The sequence below is a fragment of the Myxine glutinosa genome, chromosome 1, assembly GCF_964187855.1.
Source record: "Myxine glutinosa chromosome 1, kmMyxGlut1.1, whole genome shotgun sequence".
Taxonomy (NCBI): domain Eukaryota; kingdom Metazoa; phylum Chordata; class Myxini; order Myxiniformes; family Myxinidae; genus Myxine; species Myxine glutinosa.
In genome coordinates, this window is record NC_136261.1 from 397,779,029 (window position 1) to 397,804,368 (window position 25,340).

Consider the following 25,340-nt stretch of genomic DNA (forward strand, 5'->3'; position numbering starts at 1 on the left):
CACACCTGTGCAATCACACCTGGTGCCACCTGCACCCTCCTTCCTTCCTGGACCATTTTGTCAACACAACACACATCACCATCACTCCCTCATACACTGCTCCATCCACCTGTCCAGTTGCACACCTGTGCAATCACACCTTTTAACCACACACTTTTCACAATACACTTCTGAATACACCTCCAACACTCACACGGCATCATCTAATCTACCTGTTGCCCGGCTAACTTAATGCTCCCCGTCTTCCCTTTAAACTAAGCACATACCACGTCATTATCATCCACTCTAATCTACCTGCGTCCCCACTACAGGTATCATTGTCACTACCTCATCTTAACATTACCTAAGGTCATCTTCTAGGTCCCTATCATTTTATCCTAACCCTCCCGGGCTAGTTTTCACTGCCAAACCCCATAAGACTAGTGCTCCTTTGCCCCCGTTGTGAGAGATGGCAGAGTTGCCATCCTCCCACATCGGGTATCTTCCACTACCAATTTTGCTCGTCCAAATTCAACAAATCAAAAATTTGCCAATTATTTGCCAATCATCAAATTTTGTTTTTCTAATTTCGAGGCCAAAACACTATCCTCGTCATCAGTCTTCTCACTAGTGACTCTCGGTGCGCCAATTCACTTCTAAAGCTCGGCTTCGTAAAGCCGAGCAATGAATGCGGGTTGCTTGGTGCCAGGATGTAGCTGGAAATGGAGATTTTGGGAATGGGAATGAAAGGGAATCTATCTTGTTTCACTTGGTGCAATGGAGTGTCATCCTAATGGAAGACAAGGCCTTACCCTAATACACATAATAAAGATATAACTATCAACAAGGGGGAAATCTATGATTGGCTGACGTGATTGTTTATGACCTAATTATGGGACGCCCTTTGACCTTTATATATAACTGGAGTAAGGAGGGTCGAGAATAAAGCACTAATAATAAAAAACACAATAAAAAAAACACAATCCTTATATCCACAACAATATACATGAAGAAGAGAAAGGTCATACAGGTTGTTGTACACCACACCTTTCCTATGCCATCTCCAGGCATTGCAAATCGTCATTGCTGGGCACCGAAGGGAGCTCGGCAGTGACGCATGCTGAAAGAGAGTACTCAGTTTCACTCTGGTTGTTTTCTTGTTTTGTTTCTTGTTTGTTTGTCCGGACGATATCTCAGCCATCCTTTGAGTTAGGAAGCTGAAATTTCGGCAGAATAGTGAGCAAGTCCTTTTTGTAAAAACCGAATTTTTGGTTTTTTGAATAATCCATTAATTGTGGAGTTATTTAATTATTAGCGATTAATTAAGTACTTATTTAATTAATCAAATTTCCTTTCTCTTCTGACCATTAACTCAGGCACCTTTTGAGTTAGGAAGCTGATATTTGGACATGTCAATGACCAGGTGATTTGGCTGCAAAGGCTATTTTTGATTTATTTATTAATTAATCATTTAATCAATTAATCGATTAATTATTTAATTATTTGATTGATGACTAAAAAAAAATTTTAAGTTACAGATTCTGATGAAATGGTGGTGGTTTATCTGTTCTCTGGCCGAATTGATTAATTATTATTTTTTTTTACGATTATTATTTATTTATTTTCATTATTAATCATTTATGGATTTTCTTTCTCATTTGGCCAATATCTCAGGCACATTTTGAGCTCGGAAGCTAATATTTGGACATGAGTGACCAAGGGATGTGGCTATCAAGGATATTTTTGATTTATTGATTAATCAATTGATCAATTTATCGATTAATTATTTAATTATTCGATTAATTACTCATAAATAAATAAAAATCAGTTACATATTCTGATGAAATGGTCGTTTGTGTTCTGTGACCGAATTGATTAATAATTTAATTTTTTAATGATTATTATTTATTTATTTTCATGATTAATCATTTATTTATTTTCTTTCTCATTTGGCCAATATCTCAGGCACCTTTTGAGCTGGGAAGCTAATATTTGGACATGACAGTGACCAAGTGATGTGGCTATCAAGGATATTTTTGATTTATTGATTAAACATTTAATCGATTAATTATTTATTAATTAATTGATTAATTATTTATTGATTAATCAATGAATTATTTAATTTTTTATTAATGACTTATTTAATTAAATTTCTCAAAGATACATCTTCGGATGAAGCACTAGTGATTTAGTTATGCTCTTAGCCAATTGTTTAAGAAAATATTTTGTGATAATCTTTTATTGATTTTAATTATACAATTAATCTATAAATTAGCGTACACCTCTCCCTCCTGATGCAGCCTCTACGAGACGCGCTGTAGGACATTTAATTATTTGGCATGGGGGTGGTGTACTTTGAATGTATCTGTTTTATATATATTTACTCCAGGGGGTCCTCGGATTACCCACCCAAAAATTTTTTGCGATCGGTTCAGCCTTATTTGCGGTACCTGGGAACAGACGGACATTTGGTGAATTATAGTTATATTCGGAAATGTTTCAAATAAGGGAATGACGTTCAAATCGTTGCAAGGGAGTTGTTTTCACCACGTTAACATGGCAACGGTCATTGATACCCGGAAGTAATCCTCACAAGCGTTCACCTATTGGACCGTATAAATTAGTATTAATACATTTATCATGAATATTTACGTAGGATCACCACACCAATCGTTTCGTTTCAGGAATGCTCGCTTCAGTGATTAAACGACAAAGCCAGCACAGTACTCTGTCGTCTACACTGCTGTTTGTCATCCACTTCGAGCGAAAGACCAAAAAACAACAACAACAACAACAGGTGATTCATTTATTTTTAATCTCGAGGCGCGTGTTCTTGGGCGACAATGGATTCTCCGAGCGCTCGGTGCGGCCTCGGTCTTGGCCCGACCTGGCTAAAGATCCAGGGTCTTCCGGAGGAGTCTCTCAGAGCCGCCATCACTGGTCTGGGGATCGAGATCTTCGGAGCTCTCTGTGCCCGAGCCGAGCCCGCTCCGGTGAGGGGTCGACTGTGTTCTTTAGCCGCACGGAAGTTCACCTTCACCATGTACGTCGAGCTATGTCGGTACATGGAGTCATGCCGTGCGGGGCGAGGATCGGAACGGATCTTCGTGCTCGGATGTGGTGACGAGACCGGAGGACCTGGTGGAGTCCTGCAGATCAAGATGGAGGATTCAGCTGAAAATGAGGAAAACAACCTGGGGAATGGTGAGTCGTGGGAACTCGGAGGTAAATTTTATATCTCTGCCGATGATGTCGTTGAAGCCATTTTGCATAATACTGTTAGTGTTATCCATCCGTCCGTGAAAGGTTTTCGTTGCCGCAATAACTTAATAACGGCTGAAGGGATCAAACTCAAACTCGGTACAAATATGTATAATGATGTAAAGATAAATAGATTACATAACGGGGTCAAAGGTCCCTTGTTGAGGTTGAAATTCTGTCATGCGCTAACATGTGAACAAGTGATGGGATTCTGAGCACACTTGGTACAAGTTTATATTATGATGAAATGATTACATTTTGGGGTCAAAGGTCAGAGGTCAGAGGCATGGTCAGAGGTAAAAATGTGGTTCTTGAGAACAGTTGAAGATATTCAAATCAAACTTGGTAACGATATGTATAATGATGTAATAACGTATCGGTCGACGTCACGATATCGAAGTGTTTTGTTCTAGTTTACTCTCTTGTGATGTAATCGAGTTGATAAGGACACGTGGTCGAGCACAAACCTCCGCCAGGATGAACAGTTTAAGTTTTGTCTCCACTGATGGGCCGGATCTGGAATCGGACCTTGAACAAAATGTAACCAACTGCAAGATCTACTGCTTTATTAATTAGTCCATCGCTGCATGACATTCTCTCGCGACATCTCACGGTCCCACTCGATATAGTATTTCCCAAAACATGGAACCAAACACGTGTGGGAACAGCATTACATTACACCAACTCATCCACCTATTTACCCTGCGCTCGCGAAGCAAAAAGTGGGGTTAAACATTCAGGTGTGCATATACGTGTGCCGTACGTGTCTGCATTAAAAAAATTAGTTTTCTCGGCAACCGTTGGTTCGATTGACATGACATTTTTATCATAGGAGCTCCTCTGCCTGAAGAATATTGGAGGTTTTGGGGAAGCCCGTTCCCTTAGGCTGGTTTTAAAAAAATTCCTGTTTATCATCACTTTTTTTCAAAAACGTGGGTAGGGAGGGAGGGGTTTTTTTTTTTGTTTTTTTTTTCCCAGAGTGAAATTTTAATGGATTGTTCAACGCACAATATGTTTTTTTCTTAAATATACTTGATTGGACATATATGATGAATCATGTTATGATTTCTAAACTAGTAAACCTTCGTATGTACGCACTGATACGATTCAAATAAAGAAACCTATGTCACATTGAGTTCTGTTTACTTTTAATATTTGCTGATACAACACAATGGTAGACCAAAACTTCGGCTTTTAAGAATAACGTCCGGTTGCCATACATGTATCTATCAGCAGCTCTTGCCATCGCATTCATACATATTTGACTAGAATTCCTCGCCACGAAATATCACTTCATGGTACCGGTACATGCATATTGAGCAGTTTGGTAGACATGGAAGAGGACATAAACCACATCAAAAGAATGTCTGATTCGCGTTTATATGTCTATCAGCAGCTACTGATATTATAGCAATCAAAGATGTATCTATCAGCAGCTACTGACCAGCGTTCCACATTCGTGTTTATACACCTATCAATCAACAGCTACTGCTATTATAGCACTCATACATGTTGAGTAGAGTTCAACACCAAGAGAATGTTGGTTGCCGTTTATTCATGTATCTATCATCACCTACTACTACATGTAGTGTAGCGCTCGTTTCATTTCTGACTAGAAATCCACAGCAATAATTATCATGTAAGGCTCTCCCGTTTGCCGATGATATTTGGCTTCTCCTTCAGAATACCAACTGCAACTACTTCTTGAACTTCCGAGTGGGCCTCTTCTCGGCAGTAGGACTCTTACCGCAGGTACTGCATATCGGATATGACTCATCTGTGGTACTCAGCTCCTCAACACAGCCACAGAAATAGCACACATCTTCATAGCCAGCATAGCGGTCTTCATAGCGGTCCATGTAAATGGTGAGCGAGGGGGAAAACCCGCACACTAAAATATTCAACAACAACAACAACAACGTACATTAAAACGGTTACATTTCTTACCATCAAGCGTTCCTGACACGAGCTCATAATACAGTTCGTCCAGAGTGATATTTTCTGGCACTTTGACACCAACCCAGGCCTTTAGAACACTGCACGTTCGCCGAATTTGGCAAACAACGAACGCTATTTTCTTTCAAACTGTCGCGCACATGTAACTTAGCTCAGACTTGGCTTTGTACACGAACACATACACAAAGACTTGGCTTTGTACGCGAGCACATACACAAAGACTTGGCTTTGTATGCGAGCACATACACAGACTTGGCTTTGTATGCGAGCACATACACAGACTTGGCTTTGTACGTGAGCACATACACAATGACTTGGCTTTGTACGCGAGCACATACAAAATTCGAACCTGTTTTCCACTGAGCGGGGACTTCGCGAGCAAGAATAAAAACAAATTTTTTTTTTTATGGGCGAATTACTTTTATGGGGCGGGCGGCGATGATAAACAGGAAATTTTTTTAACCAGCCTTACCAAGGGGAGATTAAGCCCCTTGTTCTCCTTGGGTCTTCGAACCACGAGACTGAGTCGCCACTTCCAGTCAGACGTGGAAAAGGGTTTCGGGACGATTTTCGCACGTACCTAAGTACCCACGCCGCCGCGGAAGCGGGGATCGAGTCTCGCACGAACCACGCGTAATTGAGTACACCCGAGCGGATGGCGTACCACGTGGTCCATGCTGTTACCTTGCTATTGGAATCCGATCAGAGCGATATAATTCGTACCACGCTAAGTCAATGATGGAAGGGACGAAACAGTCGAATCAAAGGAAAAACAGATATAATTATTATTTACACAATGTACAGTGGTCGAAGAAGCAGAGACACAGGGCAGTCTTAAACAGTCCTAACTTATTTCCCAGACAATGGGCCCACTCACACTCACAGGGGGATGAAGGAAGAATTGTTCATGCACTGAACGCGCCGGCTTTGGTCGTCCAAGAACAGCTCACCTGGCATGGCCCTCTGGCGGTCACCGCACGTATCCCGACGAAGGCAGGCAGGCAGGCGGGAGAATCCTCACGGCGCGTATCTCAGCAAAAGCAAGCAGGCAGGAAAATATGCGCGTCTCTGTCCTGGCATGGCTGTCCTTCACAGCGCGATTAATACAATTGCGCGCTTTCACTCTCGTAACTGAACTCAGCGCAACTTGCCCTCCAACTTCTCGGGGATCTGACTCCAGCTCAACTGAGAACTCAACTTAGGCGGGGATCTGCCTCCAGCTCAACTCACATCTAAGCGCTCCGAACTCATAACTCGCTGGCTTGCACTGCGCACATCTCATAACTCGAGCTCATAACTCAGCGCATGTCCTCCTCATAACTGAGGTGGTGGCTCCGGGCACAGGGTTATATTGGCCCCACCCTAGCCCGCATCGAATGTTCCAAACCCCGCCTTTTGCCACAGTGGTAAGTCACTCCCCTCGAGCCCTGATTGGCGGCTCGTGCTTACCGGTCACTCCCACTCCTTCTGCCCCGCCTTCCTTCGGCCTTGATCGACTTGTTCAGGCCGGCCTCGTGGTATTTTGCGCCAAAACCCAAAGCATCGAGGCGTCATGAGCATCGTATAGGACCTAACTCTCATTGTTCTACTCAACGCAAAACTAAACACAGGAAAGGTCTACGCTTACATTTACTATGAAATAACTGAGCTTTAAACGAGGCTACGTGTTGTAGTGTAACTAAACTAGGAGGGGAAATTAACCTTTTATTGTAAAAACACAAAACTGCAACAATATTTTCATGATTATTATGATGTCATAGGTCACGTGGTACAGGTGCCATTTGGGAAAACGTTACACCTCTATATTTCCCAAACTGCACAATGGAAAAAATTTAAACATGGCTCATTGTCAAGTACTCACCATGGGGAATAAGATATGTTGATGGTGATGTCATCGGTGCCTTAATTATGACGTCATAATTCGACAAGTACAACGCTTGATCTGATCAGTATGAATAAAACAAAAACTAGAACGCCACTCAGTAGAGCGCATACTCCCGCCGTGGGTCAAGTTGGAATAGTACGATTTCACAAAAGTTTGAGGGAGTAGTTCAGTGACAACACAAGACAAGACAACACAAGACAGACACTGCACAGATATATATATATATATATATATATATATATATATATATATATATATATATATATATATATATATATATATATATATATATATATATAGAAAATATAGAAAATGTAAAAAAAAAAAACAATGTAATTTCACTTACATTTTCGGATTCAGCGTTCAATTCCATATAGGTGAGTATTTTGAGGCATGTGACTTAAAATAAAATATTGTAAGCCAGGAAAAACGTTCGTTTCATTCGTTAGGGATAAAACATGTAAAACTGGCCCAAACGTGAAAACAAAACTCGCTCATTTTAAGTCGCACAAGCTAATGCGACCACTCATTCTTCTGGGAAGAATCCAGTGCACATGCTTGTCACACATAAGTCACCTAAGTCTTTATAAGTTCATCAAATACTGACACCGCCATTGACATTTGCTGAGGTGAATGTTGATATCTCTTCTGAGGTTTAAAAAAAAAGAAGGTTTTAAAGCATTATACGTATCAAACGATACATTTTATGAAACAGGGAAACCTAATACACACTTTGGTGGTTTTAAAATGACAGAATATGTCTTTATTAGAAAGAAAGAAAAATGAACATTGAAGACGATGCTGCTAATAAAATGCACCGCTCTAACACATAACCACGAGTTTAAACTACATTTACAACAAATATGAAAACTATTTTCATATCACAATGTTAAATATAGAATATATAGAAGATAATGTAAAAAAAAAATGAGCCCTATCTTCCAATGGTAAAAAATATCCTTCAAAAAATTCCTGGATCCGGAATAATATCCTGAGCTTCACCAAAAACTAATCAATTCTTCCTTCTCCCAAGGGCAATCATCCCACCAACTTTCATCCAAATCCGTTCAGAACTTTTCCAGATATCTTGTTCACAAACACAAAAAAAACACACACACGGACGGACACGATCGAATGCATTACTCCCTAGCGGGAGTAATTACTCTGCAACTCTTAGTCCGATGGACAATAATTTTTCAGAATATGTGCGGCTCCTGCAGAATTTTTAAATGATAATTATAACGTCATAGGTCACGTGGTACAGACGCCATCTTGGAAAAAATCGAAAAAGGTTGCACCTCTATATCTGAAACCGCTCCATGGAAAAAATTGAAACATAGCTTATTGTCAATTACTCCCCTTGGGGAATAAGATTTGTTTGTGATGTCATCTGTGCCTTCGCTATGACGTTATAATTCGACAAGTACAACACGTATCCGATCATTGTGAATTTTTTTTCTCAGAAACTGTTGGTCTGATGGGCACGAAATTTTCACCATAAGAGCGCCTCCTCATGTAGAATATTTTAATGATAATCACGACGTCATTGGTCATGTAGTACAGGCGCCATCTTGGAAAAACCTAAAAATGTTGCACCTCGATATCACCAAAACCGCTGCATGGAAAAAATTGACACATGTCTCATTGTAAAGAACTCCATATGGGGAATAGGTGTTGTTAACGATGACCTCATTGGTGCCATAATTATGATGTCATAATTCGATAGGGACAACGCTTAGTCTGATCAGTTTGAAATCTAATGGGCGTGATCTATGGAACGATTATATTGGAAAATATAAATTTATGATGTCATCGCTCACGTGGTCTGGCAGCCATATTGTATCAAAGAAAAAAAAATGTTCAAAAACAGAAGAGTTGGGTCACAACAAGTTGACTGTGCAGGGTAAGTATTCTATGAATACCATCCAGTTTTATCATAACGTGTTCAGACTCAATTTCTACCTGCCATGATCTTTTCTGGGAAAACGACATTTCCAAGCTGACCTCCAAAGCCAGTCTCTGACTGGGCATCCTCCATCGTTTGAAGTCCTTTCTTGGCACGACTGAGCTTCTCACCACATACAAAGCTTTCATATTGCAGCTTGATGGAATACTGCTCTCCCCTCTGGGCTGGTGGTGCTGCCTCACACCTAGCTCGGCTTCACGCAGTTGAAACCAAAGCATTCAGAATCATTGGAATCTCCCACGATGAAGCTGATTCTGAGGGCCTTTCACTCGCTCACCGCAGGCAGGTTGGTGGTCTTTCTGTCTTCTACCGACTCTTCTCCATAAAGAGGAAGAATCCGTCTCGCTATCTCTATCGCTATCTCTATCTCTATCTCTCAATATCTCTATCTCTCTATGTCCATGTCTCTATCTCTCTATCTATATCTCGATATCTCTATATCTCCATGTCTCCATATCTCTATCTCTCTATCTCTCCATCTCTCTATGTCCATCTCTATCTCTCCATCTATATCTCGATATCTCTATCTCTCTATTTCTATCTATCGATCTCTCTATTTATCTATCTCTCTATCTATCTATCTATCTCTATATCTCTCTATCTCTCTATCTATCTATCTCTCAATCTATCTCTCAATCTATCTCTCTCTCTATCTCTCTCTCTATCTATCTATCTATCTATATACATCTCTCTAGCTATCTCTATCTATTTCTCTATCTATCTATCTCCTGATCTATCTATCTGTCTATCTCTCTATCTATCTCTCTATATATCTTTCTATCTATCTCTCTATCTCTTTATCTCTATCTATCTCTCTATCTGTATCTCTATCTGTATCTCTATCTGTCTCTCTATCTATCTCTCTATCTATCTCTCTATATATCTTTCTATCTATCTCTCTATCTATCTATCTCTCTCTCTCTCTCTCTCTATCTATATCTCGATCTATCTCTCTATCTATCTATCTCTTGATCTATCTATCTCTCTATCTATCTATCTCTCTATCTCTCTATCTCGATCTCTATCTCTCTCTATCTATCTCTCTATCTCTCTGTCTATCTCTCTATATATCTCTCTATCTATCTATCTCTCTATCTATCTCTCTCTCTATCTCGATCTATCTCTCTCTCTGTCGCCACATATCGGCTGCCGGTGCGTTGGGTGTAGCGTCATGGTGGCTGTGAGCAACTGCTCTGTGTTTTGGTGAGTCCGTCGTGAGTTTTCCCCCCTCCCCTGCCCCCTCCCCTCCCCTGCCCCCTCCCCTCCCCTGCCCCTCCCCTCCCCTGCCACCTCCCTCCCTCCCCTTTTCCATCCTGTGTGCTTTGGCATTTGTTTTCATCCGTTCTGCACCTTTGTCTTCGAGAGAGAGAGGATTCAGAGCGGGCCCATTTTGGGTGCGGCCTACTGGCGTTGACGGCGCGTTGTAAGCCATTTCTGTGCTTATAATGCATCTTTATTATTTACTTTAGTTCGATTATTTAGGTTTGATACCCTCTTGTCCGGTTCGGACAAGCGGGGGAGGGGGGCGGGTATTTTCGCCGGTATGGCGAATGCACGCTCTCGTCGCGATGACTTTGAAGGCTTAACCAGGAAGCATGCGTTTGTGTGCGTGCCTCCGGATGGAGTCCCTGTCGAGGACATCATCCTCGCAGTAGGGAGCATTGTTGGGGATGAAAATATACGTGCAGCTTCGCGTATGAACCAGAAAGTGGTGGTGTTCGTTTCGGACGAGGAACTCGTCCATGACGTGTTAAGTGCGGGAATAACCACGGAAAGCGGTCACTTTATGATGGCGTCGCCGCTATTAACTCCCGCGACGAGAGTGGTTATTTCCAACGTACCACCATTTATCCCAAATGACAAGTTAATGACCGTGCTATCACGGTACGGTAAAATAGTATCGAGGATTTCAACAATCCCTCTTGGGTGTCGGAATGAACGTGTTAAGCATGTAATGAGCTTCCGCAGACAGGTGTATATGGTCCTTCCAGACCGTGGGGACGACACAGGCCTCAACATCACTTTCAAAATTAATTTTGAAGAGGCAAATTTCCAGCTATACGCATCGTCCACCACCTTAACATGCTTTCAGTGTGGAGCGTATGGATATTTAAAACGTTCTTGTCCCAAAGCCTCGTGTGTCAGGTGCGGCAAGACGGGTCACACCATCATCGTTTGTAAGGAGGAGGTTGCTCCGCTAATTAATACTCCCAGTGGGAGGGAGGTTAACGCTGCTCCACTAATTAATACTCCCAGTGGGGGGGGGGAGGTTAATGTTGCTCCACTAATTGAGATTCCCAGAGGGGGGGAGGTTAACGCATTTCCACCGCTTAAAATTCCTAATGAGGCTGAATCATGTGTTCCAAGCACGAACGTATTTATTCCTCAGCAAAATGTTGAAATGGACACTGATATTAAATTGGGGACGAGTAAACGAAGGGCTCCGGATGATAATGACTCATCTGGAGCAGGTAAAAAGGTCGTGCTCGATTTGCAGGCTGTTGGTGGAAAAACTCTTCAGGAGGCACCTGGATTCTCTCTACAAAGCGTGGACCAAATAAATAAAGAGGAAAACCCAGAAAAGAGTATCAGGGTTCAGCCTCTAAAACAACGTGCTTCCATTACTCACACAGACGACGTTAATGGTGTAAATAAATCAGGCCATGAGGCTGTGAATGGTGCATCATTGATCCAAACGAATGTCGTCGAACAGGCTGACATCCATAATAAATCTGCCAATATAGCAGATAAGGGTGGAAACATAAATCCACAGGAATGTGCGAATAATGATTTCATGCCAATTGAGGAAATCAGTAATCAATGTGCTGATGTTTCCCAAACCCAACACTGTGCGGACCCCCCAGACAAGGGAAGGCTAAGTTGCATAGCAGGAGAAGAAAACGGTATTGACCCAGACCCCATTGGACCACTTTCTGATTTATCAGAATCGGAAGAGGTGGAGGTAACAGCGTTATCACAATTAATGGCAGATCAACCCCCAACCCCTCCCCATATTGTTCTCTCATTCCTCAATGAAACATATAGACAGCAAAATGTCATCATTGGGGATCATTTCCCTGATTTGGCTCCCTTTATTCAGGCTGCAAAACTAGTCATAAAAAAAATCTGAGGAACTAAACCTAACAAAATCGCAGTTTCATCGACTAAAGAAAATCAAAACAAAGGCAAAGAGTGAGTACTCACAGCGTCAGACAAAATTTACTCATGAGTGATGAAGACGCTTAATTGACGTCGCTTGCAACACTCAATATAAATGGAGGTGGGGCTATTCACGTCCGCCAGATCCAAGTGAATAGTTTATTCAAACGGAAACAAGTTGATGTAATATTACTGCAAGAAACTCATATTATTGAGAAGGTTGAACATGACTGGTGCAGCATGTTCAAAGGTAAATGTTTCTTCAGTAATATGTCATCTGTATCTGCTGGAGTTGGTTTTTTGTTAAAACCAGGGCTTGCACCTGAATCTTGCCTCTTTCAGGAGGTGATTTGGGGACGTTTTGCCTCCCTAGAATTGGTGATCAATAGCCTGAAGCTTATTATTTTAAATGTATATGCACCAAGTGAGAGTACTGACCATAAAGCCTTCTTTACTGAAGTGATAAACCATTTAAATTTGTTTGACCCCAATCAGTGCATATGCATGGGGGGAGATTTCAATTGTACGCTAGAGCCCAAAATAGACAGAAATTCACCGGAACCACATCCCGAGGCCCATGGTGACTTCTCCCAGTTTCTTTCAGGTGGGGCTTTTTTTGATGTATGGCGATTGATGCACCCAAATGACCGGCAGTTTACATGGTGTCGATGCTCAAATGGCCAAGTATCTTTAGCGAGGCTTGACCGATGGTACATCACCCCACAATTAAGGAATATTGTAACCTCCTCAACTATTACCCCCTCCATCTTCTCTGACCACCACATGGTCACGATGGGCCTATCTTTCCCTCAATTCAAACGGAGGAGCGCCTATTGGAAATTCAATACAAGTCTTTTGGATGATACCCTGTTTAAGGAAGCCTTTCGCATTCTATGGAGAGCTATAGTTGGAAAAAAGCCCCTCTTTGCTTCCACTAACCTTTGGTGGGATAATATGAAAACTCATATACGACTGTTTTGTCAACAGTTTAATTCCCACATCACTCATGAAAGTCAAATCACATTGGCTCAGCTGGAAACCGAAATTCTAAAACTGCAAAGCAAAATGGCAGAACAAGAAAATGAGACAAATTATAAATTGCTCCTTGAAAAAAGGACCCAACTCCAGGAACTATTACAGGAGAAGGCTGCAAGACTACTAGTTAGACTGAGAGTAAAAAGCATTAAAGTATCAGATAGTCCTAGCAAAGCCTTCTTTCACTTAGAAGCTGAAACGAAGCCTCCTCGGCTTATTTTATCAGTTAAGGACCCCAGTGGGAATGAAATTACAAATTCTGATGGGGGTAAAAACCACTATTAGAAAGTACTATTCTGAACTATTTGCAAAAAAAGATATATATATGAGGATAAAATAAAATGTTTTACCTCCCATCTCCCAACCCTAAATGAGACAACACCTGGAGCTGGATGTGCCTTTAAGCCTTGATGAGTTACAGCGTGCCCTGGTTGGAATGGAATCTGGAAAGGCTCCAGGAATTGATGGCCTGCCAGCTGAGTTTTACATGGAATTTTGGGCCCGGAACTATTGATTGTATTCCAAGAATCCTTGCGAAAAGGTGTAATGCCATTAAGTCTAAGGAGAGCAGTGGTGAGTCTTCTCCCAAAGTCAGGAGATCACTGGCGGATGGAGAATTGGAGACCGGTTTCAATAATGTGCACCGACTATAAATTGTTTTCGAAAGCAATGGCGGCAAATCGTTTGAAAAAAGTCATTGGTGATCTGACTTTACCTGATCAGACGTTCTGCATCCCCAGTCGTTCGATTTACGACAACATTTTTTTCTTGCGGGATTTAATGTATGCTCGCCATGACCAAAATGATTTTGGAATATTTTTTTTAGACTTTGAAAAAGCCTTTGACAGCATTGACCATGTTTTCTTGTGTCATGTTCTTGAAGCATGCGGGTTTGGGGTAATTTTCAGGGCCTTTATAACTCTATTGTACACTGACATCTCCAGTGTAATTAAGGTGAACAATGAACTGGTTCCCCCCATAAAGGTTCAGAGGGGGGTACGGCAGGGTTGCCCAGTCTCAGGTTTGCTTTTTGCGATAGCAATGGAGCCATTACTTTGCACACTGAGAAAGAATATCTCTGGCCTGACCTGTTTTCCTGGAAGCCCACCATGACTATATCGGCCTATGCAGATGATGTTTGCTTCATTATAAAAAACCACCAAGACATTGTTGCTCTTGTAAAGTCCTTAATAACCTTTTTCATGGCTTCATCTCTGAAGGTTAATTGGACGAAAAGCAAAGCTCTTTGGGTGCCATACCTTAATAGTTGCCTACCTGTCTCAACACATCTGCCTGCTCTTCCAGAAAACTTAGAGTGGAAAGCAGATGGTGTTGATTACCTTGGTGTGTCCCTGGGCTCTACACAATTTGAGAAAAGGAATTGGGAAGGTGTGACTGGAGAAATAGACAGGATAGTCAGGTTCACTATTTTTTCGTTCAAAATCATGGTGGATTAGCAAACCTATACATTTTTGGAAACGTAATTACATGGAAAATCTGAAAATCAATGTTTACATTTGCCAATTCCGACCAATTCGATTCGACCAATTCGACCAATCGACCAATTCCATTCGACCAATTCGATTCGATTCGATTCATCGAATTCTATTCGATCGACCATTCGACCAATTCGATTTGCCAATCAATTTGACCGACCTTTGCTTGTGTGGAACGGACTGTGAAAACGATGCGGACTATATTGTCGGATACGACACACAGGACAGTGATGACGAACTCTAAATGGCATATTCTGTAATCGTGTATGTTTGATGCCATTGACTGCCTGTGTATATTTTGTCATTGACTGCCTGTGTAGATGTGAAGTTATACTGACTGCATGTGTATATATGATTTTGCTGACTGACTGCATGTGTATATATGATTTTGCTGACTGACTGTGTATGTTTGGTGATATGAATTATTGTGACACATTTTGATGTTAATAACTGCCTGTACAAAATGATAACATGTATTTGATTATGCAACTTATCGCGAATATAAAGACAGTATTTTGCAATTCAAAACCTTTGATTCGTGTCTTACCATTCCCCATAGCACTAATTTGATACTTTCATTGGATTCCTTGTCCCTGAAAATATAGGTTTAGTATATTTTAAAAAGTTTTTAGGGTAATTAGAGGCAGAAATAGAACAAAATATGTATTTTACAGTGGCCATTTTGAAAATCCAAAATGGCCGCCATACAGGTATCTCTCCAAATGTAAACATTGATTTTTAGTTTCCTTATGCTATAACCTTTCCAAAAATGTATAGGTTTGCTAATCTACCATGATTTTGAACGAAATATAATTTATTGACATAGTGAACCTGACTCGGAGGCTCAACCTGTGGAAAAGAACCCTACCGCACCTCATTTAAGGGCCGAGTCTTAGTGGCAAACAACTTGGTTGCTGCAACGTTGTGGCATCGCTTTATTTGCCTGCAACCACCAGAAGTGCTGCTGGACAGGATACAGGCCAAACTTGTGGACTTTTTTTGGGGAGGCCATCATTGGCTGCGGCCAAACGTAATATGCCATACTTCATCTGAAGGTGGTCAGAGCCTTGTTCACGTGAGATCCCGGCTCATGGCCTTTCGCCTGTGCTCCATTCAATGCCTCCTATTTGGTGAAAACCTGCCAAACCATGCCTTGGCTTGCCATATTTTACAGCAGGCGGGTAGACTCGGCTATGGTCTCGAAGTATTCCTGACTCACCTTAAGTATGTGAATACATCAATGCTCCCCATATTTTACCGGAGCCTTCTCAGTGCCTGGGAAAGACTTTCCGTGAGCCGTAAAGCGGACACTTACTCCCCAGGGATGTTCGAGTTCGAACCCCTGTTCTTCAATCCTCTCTTCCCTGATGTTCTCAAGAGTCGTCATTTGTGCCAACGCTTTATTGAGGCAGGCATAAACAAAGTATGGCACCTTCGGCCAAACCCCGGTGTCGGGTGGAGGAATGTGGAGGAAATTTCAACCATGACGGCGATTCGATCCAAGAGGACAATTGGGATGATTTTGAGGAAAGTTGTTCAAAAACGTTATCAGCTACAGAAACTTTGGACTCGGAATACTTTTGGATACCCCAACGAGTCCCCTTTCCCGAAACTGATTTTTGACTGCTTTCCCAAGGAACTTCCACCTGTTAGCACAGGGACAAGTGAACTGCATGCTGAGAGCAGCAAGAGCCTGTATAGGTGGTGTTTATCTCAAGTTCTTGGTATTTCTCCGCTAAATGGGGTAGCACGTTGGAAGAGGCTACTCCCTGCCGGGCCCCCCAATGAACCTGTATGGGAATCGATGTACTGTAAGCTGATTAACAAAAGAACAGGTGATCTTCAGTGGTGCCTTGCCCACTGGATCATCCCATGCAATACATATGTATGGATTTTTGCCCCAATATCTGCATGTTGCCCCTTTTGTTCTGTAAATGAGGATGTTTTTCATTTTTTTATTGGTTGTAAAAGACTTTTCCCTTTATTTGAATGGTTAGACTTTGTGTCGTTCAAAATGAATTTCAGATTTACTTTTCGATCCTTTATTTTTGGGCTCAAAAAGAGACGGCAACACAACAAAGAATATGAACTGTTGTGCTTTTTTGTAGCTACAGCAGAGCTTGCTACTTACCTATCCAGAAAGGAGAAGCATAATGGTAAGCCCATTCATCAATGCAATGTCATGACGTTTTTCAATGTTAACCCCCTTGTTAACCCCCCTCTCCTTGTTAAACCTCTTGCCCGCATTTCTTCTTCCACCATCTTTAGCCAAGTCTTTCTCGGTCTTCCCCGTCCTCTACTTCCTTCTACATTAACTTCCATCACTCTTCTCAACCAGTCACTTTCATACTTCCTCAATACATGACCAAACCATCTCAACCTGTTCCTCTTCACAGCATCAATCACAGGCAAGTATTCCCATCATCTTTCGCAATTCATCATTTGTCCTCCTCTCTCTCAACGATACTCCGCACATCCATCGAACCATTCGCATTTCCACCCTTTCCAGCCTTCGTTGCTGCTCTACGTTCATTACCCATGTCTCGCTCCCATAAATCATAACACTTCTCACACATGCAGCAGCATACACCTTTCCCTTCAGCTTCAGTGACACTCTCCTCCTCATCAGCACGCCACTCAGTTCCCGAAACTTCTTCCATGCACATCTCTCGAGCAACCGTTGCCGAGTCTGATCCACCTTCTCCATTCAGCATGTCTCCGAGGTAGCAAAATGTTTTCACACCTTCCAGCCTCACGCCATCTCCAAGATCCAACTCAACATTTCCTCCATCTGCAGCTCCCTCTGCGCACACCTTACATTTGAATGTAGCTGCCACACTGGTTAATGACCCTCTCAGACCACTACATTTTTGATGAACCCACTCAGCGCACATTGTACACTGAATGGAGTTCACTCCGACACCCTTCCTGCACACAGCACACGGCCACTTCCCAGTTCTTTCCACCTCACCACATGCTTTACCACTTGCCATCACCTTTGTCTTTCCGATATTCACCTTCAGACCTTTTGTCTCCATACATTCCTTCCACTTGTTCATCTTTTCCTTCAGTCCATCCATACTTTCCGCAATCAACACCAGATCATCTGCATACAACAACTCCCACGGTAAACCCTCCTTTACGTTCTGAGCCAGCACCTCCATCACAGCTACAAATAGTAGTGGACTTAGTACCGACCCCTGATGCACTCCCACCTTCACCTCAAACTCACCACTGTTCCCGTCCTTCGTCCTTACAGCTGTGCGTGCTCTTTTGTACATTGCCATCACTACTCTGATCAACCATTCCTCCACTCCTAACTTCCTCAATGCCCATGTCAATACTTTGCGTGGAACCCTATCGAATGCTTTCTCCAGCTCAACAAACCCAAAAAACAACTTCTTCCTCTTATCCATGTACTTCTCCTGCAACTGCCTCACAATGAAAAGTGCATCTGTCGTTCCTCTTCCTGGCATAAATCCAAACTGCATTTCGTCGATCTTCACTTTCTTCCTTATCCTCCTTTCCAACACCCTTTCCAATACCTTCATTCCATGCTCCAATAACTTTATCGCTCGGTACGAGCCACACTCCAGAGGGTCACCTTTCCCCTTGTATAGAGGGACGAGGGTACTCAGTTCCCAACCCACTGGAATGCGGCCTTCTTTCACCACCAGATTACAGATCTCTGTCATTCTCTTCACACCCCAACTTCCTGCTGCCTTCAACATATCTCCCACAACTCCCGTCGGCCCTCCCGCTTTTCCACTCTTCATTGCTTTTATCGCTTCCTCAACTTCCTTCTCAGTTATCTTCTCTGCCGGTCCTAAAACTGGGTTACTCTCTATGTTGCCATCCCATTCATTCTCTGTATTCAACAGCATTTCCATATATCTTTTCCATCTTCCTTTAATTCCATCTGGGTCGACAACGATTTGTCCCACTTCATCCTTCAAGCAACTCACCCCCATCACATCACACCTCTTTTGCTATGTGCTTTGCAATCCTGAATACTGCTTTCTGACCCTCTTCCGAATCCAAGCGTTCTCCGAACATTTTCCTACATGCCTCCTGCGCCTTTGCTACCTCTTTCTTTGCAGCCTTCCTGGCTGCCTTATAACTTTCATGCTCTGCTGTTTCTGCTCCCGTACCCTTCGCCTTCTGCCACTCTTTGAACTTCTTCCTCTTCTCGTCAATCCTCTTTCCAACTTCATCATCCCACCACCATGTTTCCGAGTGCCTCGGTGGTCCTTTTGTCCATCCACATACCTCACCAACGGCTCCCAACAGACTAGCTTTCATTGACATCCAACCACTTTCAAGCTCAACCACATCATCCTCTACCCTACTCAGCCTCTCTTTTAATGCCTCCCTTACTGTCACCTCTTTCAACCTCCACACCTTCATTCTCGGTTGGTACTTCACCCGCCGAGCTCTCCTCGCACCTTTCACCCTTATGTCGCAGACAACCAAGTGGTGCTGTGAAACAGCCTCCTCCCCCGGGATCACCTTTGTGTCCCGGAGGTGCCCCCTATCTCGCCTACGCACCATCAGGTAGTCAACGGTTGTCGTCGACCCACCTGACGTGTATGTAACAAGCTTATTGTCCTCTTTCTGGAACTGAGTATTACAAATCAACAAATCAGCTCCATCAGCAAACTCCAAAATCCTTTCACCTTCTCCATTTCTCACACCATATCCGTAACCCCCATGAACTCCCTCAAAACCGTCCATACTCCTTCCCACATGTCCATTTAGGTCTCCGCCCACCACAACAACTTCCTCATCTTTCACGTTTTCCATCAGCTTCTCTATCGCACACCAGAACTTGTCCTTCTCTTCATCGCTTCGACCAACCTGCGGAGCATATCCCGAGATGACGTCCACCAAGAGCTTTCCAATCATCATTTTCACCATCATCAACCTATCACTCGCTCTAGTCACTCACCACACTGTCTACAAACTCCTCAGAAAACAGGACACCAACACCATTCATGCCCTCCGGGCACCCTTGCCACACAAACTTGTATTTCTGTCCCTGCCTACCCTTCACCATTCTCACACCACTTCCCTTCCATCTAGTCTCTTGCACACAACATATGTCCACTCTTCTTCTGACCAATACTTCCACCACTTCTCCTGATCTCCCTGTCATTGTCCTTACATTCCATGTCCCAAACCTCAGAAACCGATCTCTACTTCGGGCTGTACCCTGCCCATATGTACTTGTGATTGTCATGGTTCTCTTTTTGAGGTAACGTTTTTATGGCCGGATGCCCTTCCTGACGCCAACCCTCTTAGTCGTCTCTTACGACACGCAGGGATACGGTGTACCTATTCTGACCAGGGTACACACTGGGAAACGCTTAAAACATGTAAATTCTGGGGGGGGGGGGCATCAGCATCACGGCTGCGGTTTAAACATGTTCCAACAATATCCAAACAGAACCATGAAAAAAAAAAAACAATCTGGGAAAAGTCTCCAAGCAAGAACGTGGATTTGAGAAGGAAGGAGCAAAGGCGGAAGAAAACGAGATACAGGGGGCGGGGCACAAGCCGAGATGAGGAGGAGAGCGAACAAGCACGTGTCCGGGAGGAGAGAAAGAATCAATATAGAATTCTTTGTCTAGGGAGGTGAGGTGAGGGGGAGAAAACAAAATAAAAGAAACAAGCAATACAGCGAAGGAAATAACCCAAACCGACAAAACACCGACGAGGGGAGGGAAGCCCCAAGTTACCAGGCCGCGCACGAGGTACGACTCAGAAAACGATTAACTACACACAAGTTTGCACGAACCACAAACCAATACCAACCAGAAACACACAATAACACGTACACAGCAAAATAACCAGTGGAAATTTGACAAAGACAAGAATGGGAAAACACTCAAACTTCGATGCCGTGGAGAGCTTGAAGCACGCCTCACTCGCCCGAGGAACCGGAAGTCCCACCCTTCATGTTACTTAATGGTTATCGATGTATTAATTGATGTATGATTTAGGAACGGATCGTGCAGCCTGGAAAGCAGCCATGAGGTGAATCACGGATTACACATGAAAGCATGGAAACGACCGTAAAATGATGATGATGATGATCATGTATTAAGTGCTTATTTATTTTCATTCTCATCTGGGCAATATTTCAGTTACATTTTGAGCTTCGAAGCTGATATTTGGACACGACAGTGAATATGTAATTTGGCTGCAATGGGTATTTTTGATTTCTTGATTAATCAATCGATCGATTGATTATTTAACTTTTAAATTGATTACTTTTCTAAATATTTACAGATTCGGATGAAACGGTGGTGGTTTAGGTATGCTATTCGCTAGTTGATTAATAAATTAATTATTTTACGAGTATTATTTATTTATTTTAATGACGCAATTACTGTGCACTGCTCCCTCCATGTGCTGCATGGCGGCATCGCCGGGCGGCCAATGTGCCCCCGCAATGTCGCACACTGCAGAATGTTATTTATTTTGCGTGGGAGTGATGTACTTTGAATATTGCTCTACTTGTGCTGTATATTATATCCACACATATAATACGTGACACATTCTATAAACACACACACACCACGTTCTATGAACTCGTTTTTTATGTTTGTTTCATTGCAAAAGTAAATTATTGACACTTGGTGAATTGTTTTTCCAGATAAACATTTGGGAAAGTTTCCCCCGTTGGTCGACACAGAAGTTTCTCTCAGTCATCACATGACACGGACTTTTTGGCAGGATGTTGATAAATTTAATGGTGAGTGTAAAAGCAGCATCAAGAACAACAAGAACAACAACAACAACAATGGTGACGGGTGTATAACGATCCTGCAACATCAGATCCAAAGAAGTGAGAAGCCACACAGGTTTTCTCTTTCCAACAAAGACTTCACCTCTTCATCATGTTTGAAAGAATGTGTAAAAATACACACAGGTGAGAAGCCACACAGGTGCACTGTGTGTCAGAAGGGATTTACTTACTCTTCATGTTTATCTCAACATAAAATGATACATACCGGTGAGAAACCCCACAAGTGTTCACAATGCACCAAGGCATTTAGTCAATCATCAAATTTATTTCGACATCAAAAGATACATACTGGTGAGAAACCCTTCAAGTGTTCCGTGTGCCCAAAGATGTTCAAGCAGGCATCACATTTACATGAACATCAAAGATTGCACACTGGGGAGAAGCCCTACAATTGCTTGGTGTGTAACATGGCCTTTTCTCATTCATCAAGTTTACCTCGACATCAAAAAATACACACCGGGGAGAAACCCTACAAGTGTGCTGTGTGCGACAAGGTGTTTAATCGTATATCAAATTTGTCTCAACATCAAAGAATTCACACAGGCGAGAAGCCCTACAAGTGCTTGATGTGTAATAAAGCCTTTAGTCATTCGTCACCTTTGTCTCAACATCAAAGAATTCACATGGGCGAGAGGCCCTTCAAGTGTTCCATGGTGCAAGATGTTCAAGCAGTCAGCACATTTACATGAACATCAAATATAGCACACGGGAGAGAAGCCCTAACAGTGCTTGGTGTGTAACAAGGCATTTCGTCATTCGTCACATTTGTCCTAACATCAAAGAATTCACACGGGCGAGAGGCCCTTCAAGTGTTCCGTGGTGAAAGATGTTCAAGCAGTCAGCACATTTACATGAACATCAAATATTGCATACAGGAGAAAAGCCCGACAAGTGCATGGTGTGTAATAAAGCGTTTAGTCATTCATCACATTTGTCTCAACCTCAAAGATTGCATATGAGAGAGAAGCCCGACACGTGTGCTGTGTGCAGCAAGGCGTTTCGTCGTTCATCAAATTTATCTCAACACCAAAGAATACAAAACTGAACTTGTTACAATATTTCCAAGAACATGCGCGAATAGAAGGTGATCCACATGAAATGGAAACATCAGCGAATAAAGCCCTCACGATTCCAAAAAAAAAAAAATTTTTTGAACAAATTCACACAGGCAAATGGGAGAACGACAAAGTAACAGGAAGATGGAAAAGACATGGACAGATTGGAGATACACAAAGGAGGCTCATTGGATTGGCTACGAGATCAGCTTAACTGAGATGGAGAATGAGTCAAAATAAACGTCCATTACCATGAACACGATACCGATGGCTTTAAGAAGGTGGCGGGATTGAGTCAGTCAGACAGATGTAGATTCTGCAAGGAAGAAACAGAAAGTATAAACCACCTTCTGTCAGTATGTAAAACCCTCCTCTCAGAACACCTGTACACATGAAGACAACAATGCCTGCACTGGCATCTATCTATAATTCCTCTGGGGGTGGTAAATTAAAAATCCTTATTTTAATATGTCCATTAAATGCCAGGCCTAGTATCTACAAAAAAGTCAATATCCCAGTCTCGTCAAAAGAAAAAAAAACTACAATGGCACTCGGTAGAGCACATACCTCCGCCAGGCTGAACATTTTGTTTTGTATCCCATTGAGAGGACGGATCTGGAACCGTATTCAGATTCATGGCAGACGGATGTATCGGCCGGCCGATATCTGGCATTTTGAGGTTATCGGCATTGGCTGATGATGGCGTCGATATTTCTGATATTTTAAAAACGGGGGAAAAAAATCCTTCTCGTGGTGTGAGGAAGCTCAAGCTTGCCCTTGTGTCAATGTGGCCACTGGGGAATGTTCGTGAGATCTTGCTGGGAGCACTGGTGATGCCAAAGAGGAATTTAGTGCGGAAGAAAAGATGTCCGAGAAATTCAGTTTCAGAGCCAAATCTTTCTTCAAACCGCAACCATCTGACCCACTCGTTGTAGGAAGTACACGCATGGTAGGGGATGGGTGAAAATGAAATTAAGTTTACACGAAGACCCGTCCAGTGTAGCTGGTGAGTGAATCCAGACATCGAAAAGCATCACAAACCTGTTATTGCTCCATCTCCCACGTCTGCAGTCGCTCATCCCTCTGAGAAGTGGCGCAAGTGCTTAATGGCAAGGACTCTAGGTGTACAGCAAGTAATTCCCAATTGAAGCATAATTCAACACCTGGATCATTACTGCTGAGTTCACACGGTTCAAACCCACCCTCCTCCATTCTAAGCGAGAGAGCTTTTCGTGAGGTTGGAGCCATTTGTCAGAAGAAGAGGAACAGGCTGACTGGAGAAAGTGCACAGAAACTTTGTTTTCTGCATTACAACTTGCACCTCTTAAACTGGGATTACTGAACTCACAGAAATGCTGCTGTTAACAAGTGCAGGAAAACTTTTCCTTTGTTGAAGTTTTAAAGAGTTTTAATTATTATTATTATTTTTATTTATTTATTATTATTATTTTTTTTGTATACAAGATTGAGGCTCGTGAAAGAGCGAACATTAATCACACAAAGACAAACAGACACATAAAACAAATAACATCGGGAGCGGTAGACAAGATGGGGAGAGAGGGGGAAGGACACAAACAACATTTGAGAGCAGGGACCGAGAGACATGGAGACATCGAGAGATCTGTGGGAGGGAGAGGGCTTTGGGGCGGAGGCATGTGAAAGGGGGGGGGGTGGGAGAGGTATAAACATATGGACACTGCCAGGATTTCCAGGAAAGAAGTTGGAATTTCAAACAAGGTGGATCTGGGGTGAATTAGTGGGGGTAGAAAAGATCAAGGTTTTGGATGGGGGAAGATAAGAGATGGTGGTGAACAGCTGTTTTAAAGACCTGGAGGGAGGAGAGGGATTGAAGGGAGTGTGGGAGTTTGTTCCAGAGGCGGGAGAAAAGAGGAATGAAAGAGTGAAGGTGAGCAGAGAGCCGAGATTTCGGCAGTTTAACCATCAGAGGGTTGCTGGCAGATCTTGTGCGACCTGTAGGAATATTTGGGGGACAGAGCACAGAGAGAGCTGGGGGAGCAAGGCCGGAGAGGAGTCGGTAGAAGACAGAAAGACCACCTACCTGCCTGCGGTGAGTGAGTGAAAGGCCCTCAGAGATAGCTTCATCGCGGGAGATTCCAATGATTTTGAAAGCTTTGGATTCAACAGCGTGAAGCCGAGCCAGGTGTGAGGCAGGAGCACCAGCCCATAGGGGAAAACAGTATTCCATTGAGCTGCGGATGAAAGCCTTGTATGTGGTGAGGAGCTCAGGTGTGCCGAGGAAGGACTTCGCACGACGGCGGATGCCCAGTCGGCGACTGGCTTTGGAGGCCAGCTTGGAAATGTGGTTTTCCCAAGAAAGATCATGGCAGATAGTGAGACCCAAAAGCTTGAGCGACAGAACTTCTTGGAGAGGATTGTTGAGAAAGTAGATGGGAGGGTTGTCCAGTCGATCTTTTCGGAGAGACATACTAGTAAGAGTGAGATTTGTCAGGATTGAAAGACATGTTCCACTTGTTTGACCAGTCTGTGATTTTGTCCAGGTCTTCAGAGAGTGAGGAGGCTGCAGACTGCCGATCTGAGGGAAGAGGAATGGAGCGGCAGAGAGTGGAGTCATCAGCAAAGAGCTAGAGAGGATTTTCCAGAGAGTCGGAGAGATCATTGATAAAGACCAGAAAAAGCACAGGGCCCAGCACACTTCCTTGGGGAACTCCAGCCTGAACAGGAAGGGGAGATGAGAGAAATCCATTCAGGGCCACAC

The 25,340-nt window shown here is 42.9% G+C and overlaps 1 pseudogene; it reads left to right on the plus strand.

The window, feature by feature from the left end:
* The window catches only part of LOC144893980 (uncharacterized), a 113,349-nt pseudogene extending 89,288 nt beyond the window's left edge, over positions 1 to 24,061 (plus strand).
* The last annotated feature ends 1,279 nt before the right edge of the window (positions 24,062 to 25,340 follow it).